Consider the following 10,673-nt stretch of genomic DNA (forward strand, 5'->3'; position numbering starts at 1 on the left):
CACTCCTCATTCCTTGTTCAGCTACTTCACTCCTCATTCCTTATTCAGCTCCCTCACTCCTCATTCCTTGTTCAGCTCCTTCAATTCTCATTCCTTGTTCAGCTCCCTCAATCCCCAATCCTTGTTCAGCTCCCTCACTCCCCATTCATTGTTCAGCTCCCTCACTCCTCATTCCTTGTTCAGCTCCCTCACTCCCCATTCATTATTCAGCTCCCTCACTCCTCATTCCGTGTTCAGCTCCCTCACTTCTCACTCCTTGTTCAGCTCCTTCACTTCCCATTCCTTGTTCCAGTCCCTCACTCCTCATCCCTTGATCAGCTCCCTCACTCCTCATTCCTGTTCAGCTCCTTCACTTCCCATTCCTTGTTCCAGTCTCTCACTCCTCATCCCTTGTTCAGCTCACTCACTCCTCATTCCTTGTTCAGCTCCTTCACTCCTCATTCCTTGTTCAGCTCCCTCACTCCCCATTCCTTGTTCAGCTCCTTCACTCCTCATTCCTTGTTCAGCTCCTTCACTCCTCATTCCTTGTTCAGCTCCCTCACTCCCCATTCCTTGTTCAGCTCCCTCACTCCTCATTCCTTGTTCAGCTCCCTCACTCCTCAATTCTTGTTCCAGTCCCTCACTCCTCATTCCTTGTTCAGCTCCCTCACTCCCCATTCCTTGTTCAGCTCCCTCACTCCTCATTCCTTGTTCTGTTCCCTCACTCCTCAATCCTTGTTCCAGTCCCTCACTCCTCATTCCTTGTTCAGCTCCCTCCCTCCCCATTCCTTGTTCAGCTCCCTCACTCCTCATTCCTTGTTCAGCTCCCTCACTCCTCAATCCTTGTTCCAGTCCCTCACTCCTCATTCCTTGATCCAGCTCCTTCACTCTTCATTCCTGGTTCAGCTCCCTCACTCCTCATTCCTTGTTCCAGCTCCTTCACTCCTCATTCCTTGTTCAGCTCCTTAACTCCTCATTCCTTGTTCATCTCCCTCACTCCTCATTCCTTGTTCAGCTCCTTCACTCCCCATTCCTTGTTCAGCTCCATCACTCCCCATTCCTTGTCAGCTCCCTCACTCCTCATTCCTTGTTCAGCTCCCTCACTCCTCATTCCTGGTTAAGCTCCTTCACTCCTCATTCCTTGTTCAGCTCCCTCACTCCCCATTCCTTGTTCAGCTCCCTCACTCCTCATTCCTTGTTCAGCTCCCTCACTTCTCATTCCTTGTTCAGCTCCTTCACTCCTCATTGCTTGTTCAGCTCTCTCACTCCTCATTCCTTGTTCAGCTCCCTCACTCCTCATTCCTTGTTCAGCTACTTCACTCCTCATTCCTTATTCAGCTCCCTCACTCCTCATTCCTTGTTCAGCTCCTTCAATTCTCATTCCTTGTTCAGCTCCCTCAATACCCAATCCTTGTTCAGCTCCCTCACTCCCCATTCATTGTTCAGCTCCCTCACTCCTCATTCCTTGTTCAGCTCCCTCACTCCCCATTCATTATTCAGCTCCCTCACTCCTCATTCCGTGTTCAGCTCCCTCACTTCTCACTCCTTGTTCAGCTCCTTCACTTCCCATTCCTTGTTCCAGTCCCTCACTCCTCATCCCTTGTTCAGCTCCCTCACTCCTCATTCCTGTTCAGCTCCTTCACTTCCCATTCCTTGTTCCAGTCTCTCACTCCTCATCCCTTGTTCAGCTCCCTCACTCCTCATTCCTTGTTCAGCTCCTTCACTCCTCATTCCTTGTTCAGCTCCCTCACTCCCCATTCCTTGTTCAGCTCCTTCACTCCTCATTCCTTGTTCAGCTCCTTCACTCCTCATTCCTTGTTCAGCTCCCTCACTCCCCATTCCTTGTTCAGCTCCCTCACTCCTCATTCCTTGTTCAGCTCCCTCACTCCTCAATTCTTGTTCCAGTCCCTCACTCCTCATTCCTTGTTCAGCTCCCTCACTCCCCATTCCTTGTTCAGCTCCCTCACTCCTCATTCCTTGTTCTGTTCCCTCACTCCTCAATCCTTGTTCCAGTCCCTCACTCCTCATTCCTTGTTCAGCTCCCTCCCTCCCCATTCCTTGTTCAGCTCCCTCACTCCTCATTCCTTGTTCAGCTCCCTCACTCCTCAATCCTTGTTCCAGTCCCTCACTCCTCATTCCTTGATCCAGCTCCTTCACTCCTCATTCCTGGTTCAGCTCCCTCACTCCTCATTCCTTGTTCCAGCTCCTTCACTCCTCATTCCTTGTTCAGCTCCTTAACTCCTCATTCCTTGTTCATCTCCCTCACTCCTCATTCCTTGTTCAGCTCCTTCACTCCTCATCCCTTGTTCAGCTCCCTCACTCCTCATTCCTTGTTCCAGTCCCTCACTCCTCATTCCTTGTTCAGCTCCTTCACTCCCCATTCCTTGTTCCAGTCCCTCACTCCTCATTCCTTGTTCAGCTCCCTCACTCCTCATTCCTTGTTCAGCTCCTTCACTCCTCATCCCTTGTTCAGCTCCCTCACTCCTCATTCCTTGTTCAGCTCCCTCACTCCTCATTCCTTGTTCCAGTCTCTCACTCCTCATTCCTTGTTCAGCTCCCTCACTCCTCATTCCTTGTTCAGCTCCCCCACTCCTCATTCCTTGTTCAGCTCCTTCACTCCTCATCTCTTGTTCAGCTCCCTCACTCCTCATTCCTTGTTCAGCTCCTTCACTCCTCATTCCTTGTTCAGCTCCCTCACTCCTCATTCCTTGTTCAGCTCCCTCACTCAACATTCCTTGTTCCACTCCGTCACTCCTCATTCCTTGTTCAGCTCCTTCACTCCTCATTCCTTGTTCATCTCCCTCACTCTTCATTCCTTGATCCAGCCCCTCACTCTTCACTCCTTGTTCCAGTCCCTCACTCCTCATTCCTTGTTCAGCTCCCTCCCTCCCCATTCCTTGTTCAGCTCCCTCACTCCTCATTCCTTGTTCAGCTCCCTCACTCCTCAATCCTTGTTCCAGTCCCTCACTCCTCATTCCTTGATCCAGCTCCTTCACTCCTCATTCCTGGTTCAGCTCCCTCACTCCTCATTCCTTGTTCCAGCTCCTTCACTCCTCATTCCTTGTTCAGCTCCTTAACTCCTCATTCCTTGTTCATCTCCCTCACTCCTCATTCCTTGTTCAGCTCCTTCACTCCTCATCCCTTGTTCAGCTCCCTCACTCCTCATTCCTTGTTCCAGTCCCTCACTCCTCATTCCTTGTTCAGCTACTTCACTCCCCATTCCTTGTTCCAGTCCCTCACTCCTCATTCCTTGTTCAGCTCCCTCACTCCTCATTCCTTGTTCAGCTCCTTCACTCCTCATCCCTTGTTCAGCTCCCTCACTCCTCATTCCTTGTTCAGCTCCCTCACTCCTCATTCCTTGTTCCAGTCTCTCACTCCTCATTCCTTGTTCAGCTCCCTCACTCCTCATTCCTTGTTCAGCTCCCCCACTCCTCATTCCTTGTTCAGCTCCTTCACTCCTCATCTCTTGTTCAGCTCCCTCACTCCTCATTCCTTGTTCAGCTCCTTCACTCCTCATTCCTTGTTCAGCTCCCTCACTCCTCATTCCTTGTTCCAGTCCCTCACTCCTCATTCCTTGTTCAGCTCCCTCACTCCACATTCCTTGTTCCACTCCGTCACTCCTCATTCCTTGTTCAGCTCCTTCACTCCTCATTCCTTGTTCATCTCCCTCACTCCTCATTCCTTGATCCAGCCCCTCACTCTTCACTCCTTGTTCAGCTCCCTCACTCCTCATTTCTTGTTCAGCTCCTTCACTCCTCATTCCTTGTTCAGCTCCCCCACTCCTCATTCCATGTTCAGCTCCCTCACTCCTCATTCCTTGTTCAGCTCCCACACTCCTCATTCCTTGTTCAGCTCCCCCACTCCTCATTCCTTGTTCCAGTCTCTCACTCCTCATTCCTTGTTCCAGTCCCTCACTCCTCATTCCATGTTCAGCTCCCTCACTCCTCATTCCTTGTTCAGCTCCCTCACTCCTCATTCCTTGATCAGCTCCTTCACTCCTCATTCCTTGTTCAGCTCCTTCACTCCTCATTCCTTGTTCAGCTCCCTCACTCCCCATTCCTTGTTCAGCTCCCTCACTCCTCATTCCTTGTTCAGCTCCCTCACTCCTCATTCCTTGTTCAGGTCCCTCACTCCCCATTCCTTGTTCAGCTCCCTACTCCCCATTCCCTGTTCAGCTCCTTCACTCCTCATTCCTTGTTCAGCTCCCTCACTCCTCATTCCTTGTTCCAGTCCCTCACTCCTCATTCCTTGTTCCAGTCCCTCACTCCTCATTCCTTGTTCAGCTCCCTCACACCTCATTCCTTGTTCCAGTCCCTCACTCCTCATTCCTTGATCAGCTCCTTCACTCCTCATTCCTTGTTCAGATCCTTCACTCCTCATTCCTTGTTCCAGTCCCTGACTCCTCATTCCATGTTCAGCTCCCTCACTCCTCATTCCTTGTTCAGCTCCCTCACTCCTCATTCCTTGTTCAGCTCCTTCACTCCTCATTCCTTGTTCAGCTCCCTCACTCCCCATTCCTTGTTCAGCTCCCTCACTCCTAATTCCTTGTTCAGCTCCCTCACTCCTCATTCCTTGTTCAGGTCCCTCACTCCTCATTCCTTGTTCAGCTCCCTCACTCCCCATTCCTTGTTCCAGTCCCTCACTCCTCATTCCTTGTTCAGCTCCCTCACTCCTCATTCCTTGCTCAGCTCCCTCACTCCTCATTCCTTGTTCCAGTCTCTCACTCCTCATTCCTTGTTCAGCTCCCTCACTCCTCATTCCTATTTCCAGTCCCTCACTCCTCATTCCTTGTTCAGCTCCCTCACTCCTCATTCCTTGTTCCAGTCCCTCACCCCTTATTCCTTGTTCAGCTCCTTCACTCCCCATTCCTTGTTCCAGTCTCTCACTCCCCATTCCTTGTTCAGCTCCCTCACTCCTCATTCCTTGTTCAGCTCCCTCACTCCTCATTCCTTGTTCAGCATCACTCCCCATTCCTTGTCAGCTCACTCACTCCTCATTCCTTGTTCAGCTCCCTCACTCCTCATTCCTTGTTCAGCTCCTTCACACCTCATTCCTTGTTCAGCTCCCTCACTCCCCATTCCTTGTTCAGCTCCCTCAATCCTCATTCCTTGTTCAGCTCCCTCACTTCTCATTCCTTGTTCAGCTCCTTCACTCCTCATTGCTTGTTCAGCTCTCTCACTCCTCATTCCTTGTTCAGCTCCCTCACTCCCCATTCATTGTTCAGCTCCCTCACTCCTCATTCCGTGTTCAGCTCCCTCACTTCTCACTCCTTGTTCAGCTCCTTCACTTCTCATTCCTTGTTCCAGTCTCTCACTCCTCATCCCTTGTTCAGCTCCCTCACTCCTCATTCCTGTTCAGCTCCCTCACTCCTCATTCCTTGTTCAGCTCCTTCACTCCTCATTCCTTGTTCCAGTCTCTCACTCCTCATCCCTTGTTCAGCTCCCTCACTCCTCATTCCTTGTTCCAGTCCCTCACTCCTCATTCCTTGTTCCAGTCCCTCACTCCTCATTCATTGTTCAGCTCCCTCACTCCCCATTCCTTGTTCAGCTCCCTCACTCCTCATTCCTTGTTCAGCTCCCTCACTCCCCATTCGTTGTTCAGCTCCCTCACTCCTCATTCCTTCTTCCAGTCCGTCACTCCTCATTCCTTGTTCCAGTCCCTCACTCCTCACTCCTTGTTCAGCTCCTTCACTCCTCATTCCTTGTTCAGCTCCCTCACTCCTCATTCCTTGTTCAGCTCCTTCACTCCTCATTCCTTGTTCATCTCCCTCACTCCTCATTCCTTGATCCAGTCCCTCACTCCTCATTCCTTGTTCAGCCCCCTCACTCTTCACTCCTTGTTCAGCTCCCTCACTCCTCATTTCTTGTTCAGCTCCTTCACTCCTCATTCCTTGTTCCAGTCCCTCACTCCTCATTCCTTGTTCCAGTCCCTCACTCCTCATTCCTTGTTCCAGACTCTCACTCCTCATTCCATGTTCAGCTCCCTCACTCCTCATTCCTTGTTCAGCTCCCTCACTCCTCATTCCTTGTTCAGCTCCCCCACTCCTCATTCCTTGTTCCAGTCTCTCACTCCTCATTCCTTGTTCCAGTCCCTCACTCCTCATTCCATGTTCAGCTCCCTCACTCCTCATTCCTTGTTCAGCTCCCTCACTCCTCATTCCTTGTTCAGCTCCCTCACTCCTCATTCCTTGTTCCAGTCCCTCACTCCTTATTCCTTGTTCCAGTCCCTCACTCCTCATTCATTGTTCAGCTCCCTCACTCCCCATTCCTTGTTCAGCTCCCTCACTCCTCATTCCTTGTTCAGCTCCCTCACTCCCCATTCGTTGTTCAGCTCCCTCACTCCTCATTCCTTCTTCCAGTCCGTCACTCCTCATTCCTTGTTCCAGTCCCTCACTCCTCACTCCTTGTTCAGCTCCTTCACTCCTCATTCCTTGTTCAGCTCCCTCACTCCTCATTCCTTGTTCAGCTCCTTCACTCCTCATTCCTTGTTCATCTCCCTCACTCCTCATTCCTTGATCCAGTCCCTCACTCCTCATTACTTGTTCAGCCCCCTCACTCTTCACTCCTTGTTCAGCTCCCTCACTCCTCATTTCTTGTTCAGCTCCTTCACTCCTCATTCCTTGTTCCAGTCCCTCACTCCTCATTCCTTGTTCCAGTCCCTCACTCCTCATTCCTTGTTCCAGACTCTCACTCCTCATTCCATGTTCAGCTCCCTCACTCCTCATTCCTTGTTCAGCTCCCTCACTCCTCATTCCTTGTTCAGCTCCCCCACTCCTCATTCCTTGTTCCAGTCTCTCACTCCTCATTCCTTGTTCCAGTCCCTCACTCCTCATTCCATGTTCAGCTCCCTCACTCCTCATTCCTTGTTCAGCTCCCTCACTCCTCATTCCTTGTTCCAGTCCCTCACTCCTCATTCCTTGTTCCAGTCCCTCACTCCTCATTCATTGTTCAGCTCCCTCACTCCCCATTCCTTGTTCAGCTCCCTCACTCCTCATTCCTTGTTCAGCTCCCTCACTCCCCATTCGTTGTTCAGCTCCCTCACTCCTCATTCCTTCTTCCAGTCCGTCACTCCTCATTCCTTGTTCCAGTCCCTCACTCCTCACTCCTTGTTCAGCTCCTTCACTCCTCATTCCTTGTTCAGCTCCCTCACTCCTCATTCCTTGTTCAGCTCCTTCACTCCTCATTCCTTGTTCATCTCCCTCACTCCTCATTCCTTGATCCAGTCCCTCACTCCTCATTCCTTGTTCAGCCCCCTCACTCTTCACTCCTTGTTCAGCTCCCTCACTCCTCATTTCTTGTTCAGCTCCTTCACTCCTCATTCCTTGTTCCAGTCCCTCACTCCTCATTCCTTGTTCCAGTCCCTCACTCCTCATTCCTTGTTCCAGACTCTCACTCCTCATTCCATGTTCAGCTCCCTCACTCCTCATTCCTTGTTCAGCTCCCTCACTCCTCATTCCTTGTTCAGCTCCCCCACTCCTCATTCCTTGTTCCAGTCTCTCACTCCTCATTCCTTGTTCCAGTCCCTCACTCCTCATTCCATGTTCAGCTCCCTCACTCCTCATTCCTTGTTCAGCTCCCTCACTCCTCATTCCTTGTTCAGCTCCTTCACTCCTCATTCCTTGTTCAGCTCCTTCACTCCTCATTCCTTGTTCAGCTCCCTCACTCCCCATTCCTTGTTCAGCTCCCTCACTCCTCATTCCTTGTTCAGCTCCCTCACTCCTCATTCCTTGTTCAGGTCCCTCACTCCCCATTCCTTGTTCAGCTCCCTCACTCCCCATTCCCTGTTCAGCTCCTTCACTCCTCATTCCTTGTTCAGCTCCCTCACTCCTCATTCCTTGTTCAGCTCCCTCACTCCTCATTCCTTGTTCCAGTCTCTCACTCCTCATTCCATGCTCAGCTCCCTCACTCCTCATTCCTTGTTCAGCTCCCTCACTCCTCATTCCTTGTTCAGCTCCCCCACTCCTCATTCCTTGTTCCAGTCTCTCACTCCTGATTCCTTGTTCCAGTCCCTCACTCCTCATTCCATGTTCAGCTCCCTCACTCCTCATTCCTTGTTCAGCTCCCTCACTCCTCATTCCTTGTTCAGCTCCTTCACTCCTCATTCCTTGTTCAGCTCCCTCACTCCCCATTCCTTGTTCAACTCCCTCACTCCTCATTCCTTGTTCAGCTCCCTCACTCCTCATTCCTTGTTCAGGTCCCTCACTCCTCATTCCTTGTTCAGCTCCCTCACTCCCCATTCCTTGTTCAGCTCCCTCACTCCCCATTCCTTGTTCCAGTCCCTCACTCCTCATTCCTTGTTCAGCTCCCTCACTCCTCATTCCTTGTTCCAGTCCCAAACTCCTCATTCCTTGTTCAGCTCCCTCACTCCTCATTCCTTGTTCCAGTCCCTCACCCCTCATTCCTTGTTCAGCTCCTTCACTCCTCATTCCTTGTTCCAGTCTCTCACTCCCCATTCCTTGTTCAGCTCCCTCACTCCTCATTCCTTGTTCAGCTCCCACACTCCTCATTCCTTGTTCAGCTCCTTCACTCCCCATTCCTTGTTCAGCTCCAATACTCCCCATTCCTTGACAGCTCCCTCACTCCTCATTCCTTGTTCAGCTCCCTCACTCCTCATTCCTGGTTAAGCTCCTTCACTCCTCATTCCTTGTTCAGCTCCCTCACTCCCCATTCCTTGTTCAGCTCCCTCACTCCTCATTCCTTGTTCAGCTCCCTCACTCCCCATTCATTGTTCAGATCCTTCACTCCTCATTGCTTGTTCAGCTCTCTCACTCCTCATTCCTTGTTCAGCTCCTCACTCCTCATTCCTTGTTCAGCTACTTCACTCCTCATTCCTTATTCAGCTCCCTCACTCCTCATTCCTTGTTCAGCTCCTTCAATTCTCATTCCTTGTTCAGCTCCCTCAATCCCCAATCCTTGTTCAGCTCCCTCACTCCCCATAAATTGTTCAGCTCCCTCACTCCTCATTCCTTGTTCAGCTCCCTCACTCCCCATTCATTATTCAGCTCCCTCACTCCTCATTCCGTGTTCAGCTCCCTCACTTCTCACTCCTTGTTCAGCTCCTTCACTTCCCATTCCTTGTTCCAGTCCCTCACTCCTCATCCCTTGTTCAGCTCCCTCACTCCTCATTCCTGTTCAGCTCCTTCACTTCCCGTTCCTTGTTCCAGTCTCTCACTCCTCATCCCTTGTTCAGCTCCCTCACTCCTCATTCCTTGTTCAGCTCCTTCACTCCTCATTCCTTGTTCAGCTCCCTCACTCCCCATTCCTTGTTCAGCTCCTTCACTCCTCATTCCTTGTTCAGCTCCCTCACTCCTCATTCCTTGTTCAGCTCCCTCACTCCCCATTCCTTGTTCAACTCCCTCACTCCTCATTCCTTGTTCAGCTCCCTCACTCCTCATTCCTTGTTCAGGTCCCTCACTCCTCATTCCTTGTTCAGCTCCCTCACTCCCCATTCCTTGTTCAGCTCCCTCACTCCCCATTCCTTGTTCCAGTCCCTCACTCCTCATTCCTTGTTCAGCTCCCTCACTCCTCATTCCTTGTTCCAGTCCCAAACTCCTCATTCCTTGTTCAGCTCCCTCACTCCTCATTCCTTGTTCCAGTCCCTCACCCCTCATTCCTTGTTCAGCTCCTTCACTCCTCATTCCTTGTTCCAGTCTCTCACTCCCCATTCCTTGTTCAGCTCCCTCACTCCTCATTCCTTGTTCAGCTCCCACACTCCTCATTCCTTGTTCAGCTCCTTCACTCCCCATTCCTTGTTCAGCTCCAATACTCCCCATTCCTTGTCAGCTCCCTCACTCCTCATTCCTTGTTCAGCTCCCTCACTCCTCATTCCTGGTTAAGCTCCTTCACTCCTCATTCCTTGTTCAGCTCCCTCACTCCCCATTCCTTGTTCAGCTCCCTCACTCCTCATTCCTTGTTCAGCTCCCTCACTTCTCATTCCTTGTTCAGCTCCTTCACTCCTCATTGCTTGTTCAGCTCTCTCACTCCTCATTCCTGGTTCAGCTCCTCACTCCTCATTCCTTGTTCAGCTACTTCACTCCTCATTCCTTATTCAGCTCCCTCACTCCTCATTCCTTGTTCAGCTCCTTCAATTCTCATTCCTTGTTCAGCTCCCTCAATCCCCAATCCTTGTTCAGCTCCCTCACTCCCCATACATTGTTCAGCTCCCTCACTCCTCATTCCTTGTTCAGCTCCCTCACTCCCCATTCATTATTCAGCTCCCTCACTCCTCATTCCGTGTTCAGCTCCCTCACTTCTCACTCCTTGTTCAGCTCCTTCACTTCCCATTCCTTGTTCCAGTCCCTCACTCCTCATCCCTTGTTCAGCTCCCTCACTCCTCATTCCTGTTCAGCTCCTTCACTTCCCGTTCCTTGTTCCAGTCTCTCACTCCTCATCCCTTGTTCAGCTCCCTCACTCCTCATTCCTTGTTCAGCTCCTTCACTCCTCATTCCTTGTTCAGCTCCCTCACTCCCCATTCCTTGTTCAGCTCCTTCACTCCTCATTCCTTGTTCAGCTCCTTCACTCCTCATTCCTTGTTCAGCTCCCTCACTCCCCATTCCTTGTTCAGCTCCCTCACTCCTCATTCCTTGTTCAGCTCCCTCACTCCTCAATTCTTGTTCCAGTCCCTCACTCCTCATTCCTTGTTCAGCTCCCTCACTCCCCATTCCTTGTTCAGCTCCCTCACTAATCATTCCTTGT

This window comes from Hemitrygon akajei, chromosome 4, assembly GCF_048418815.1.
Source record: "Hemitrygon akajei chromosome 4, sHemAka1.3, whole genome shotgun sequence".
Taxonomy (NCBI): domain Eukaryota; kingdom Metazoa; phylum Chordata; class Chondrichthyes; order Myliobatiformes; family Dasyatidae; genus Hemitrygon; species Hemitrygon akajei.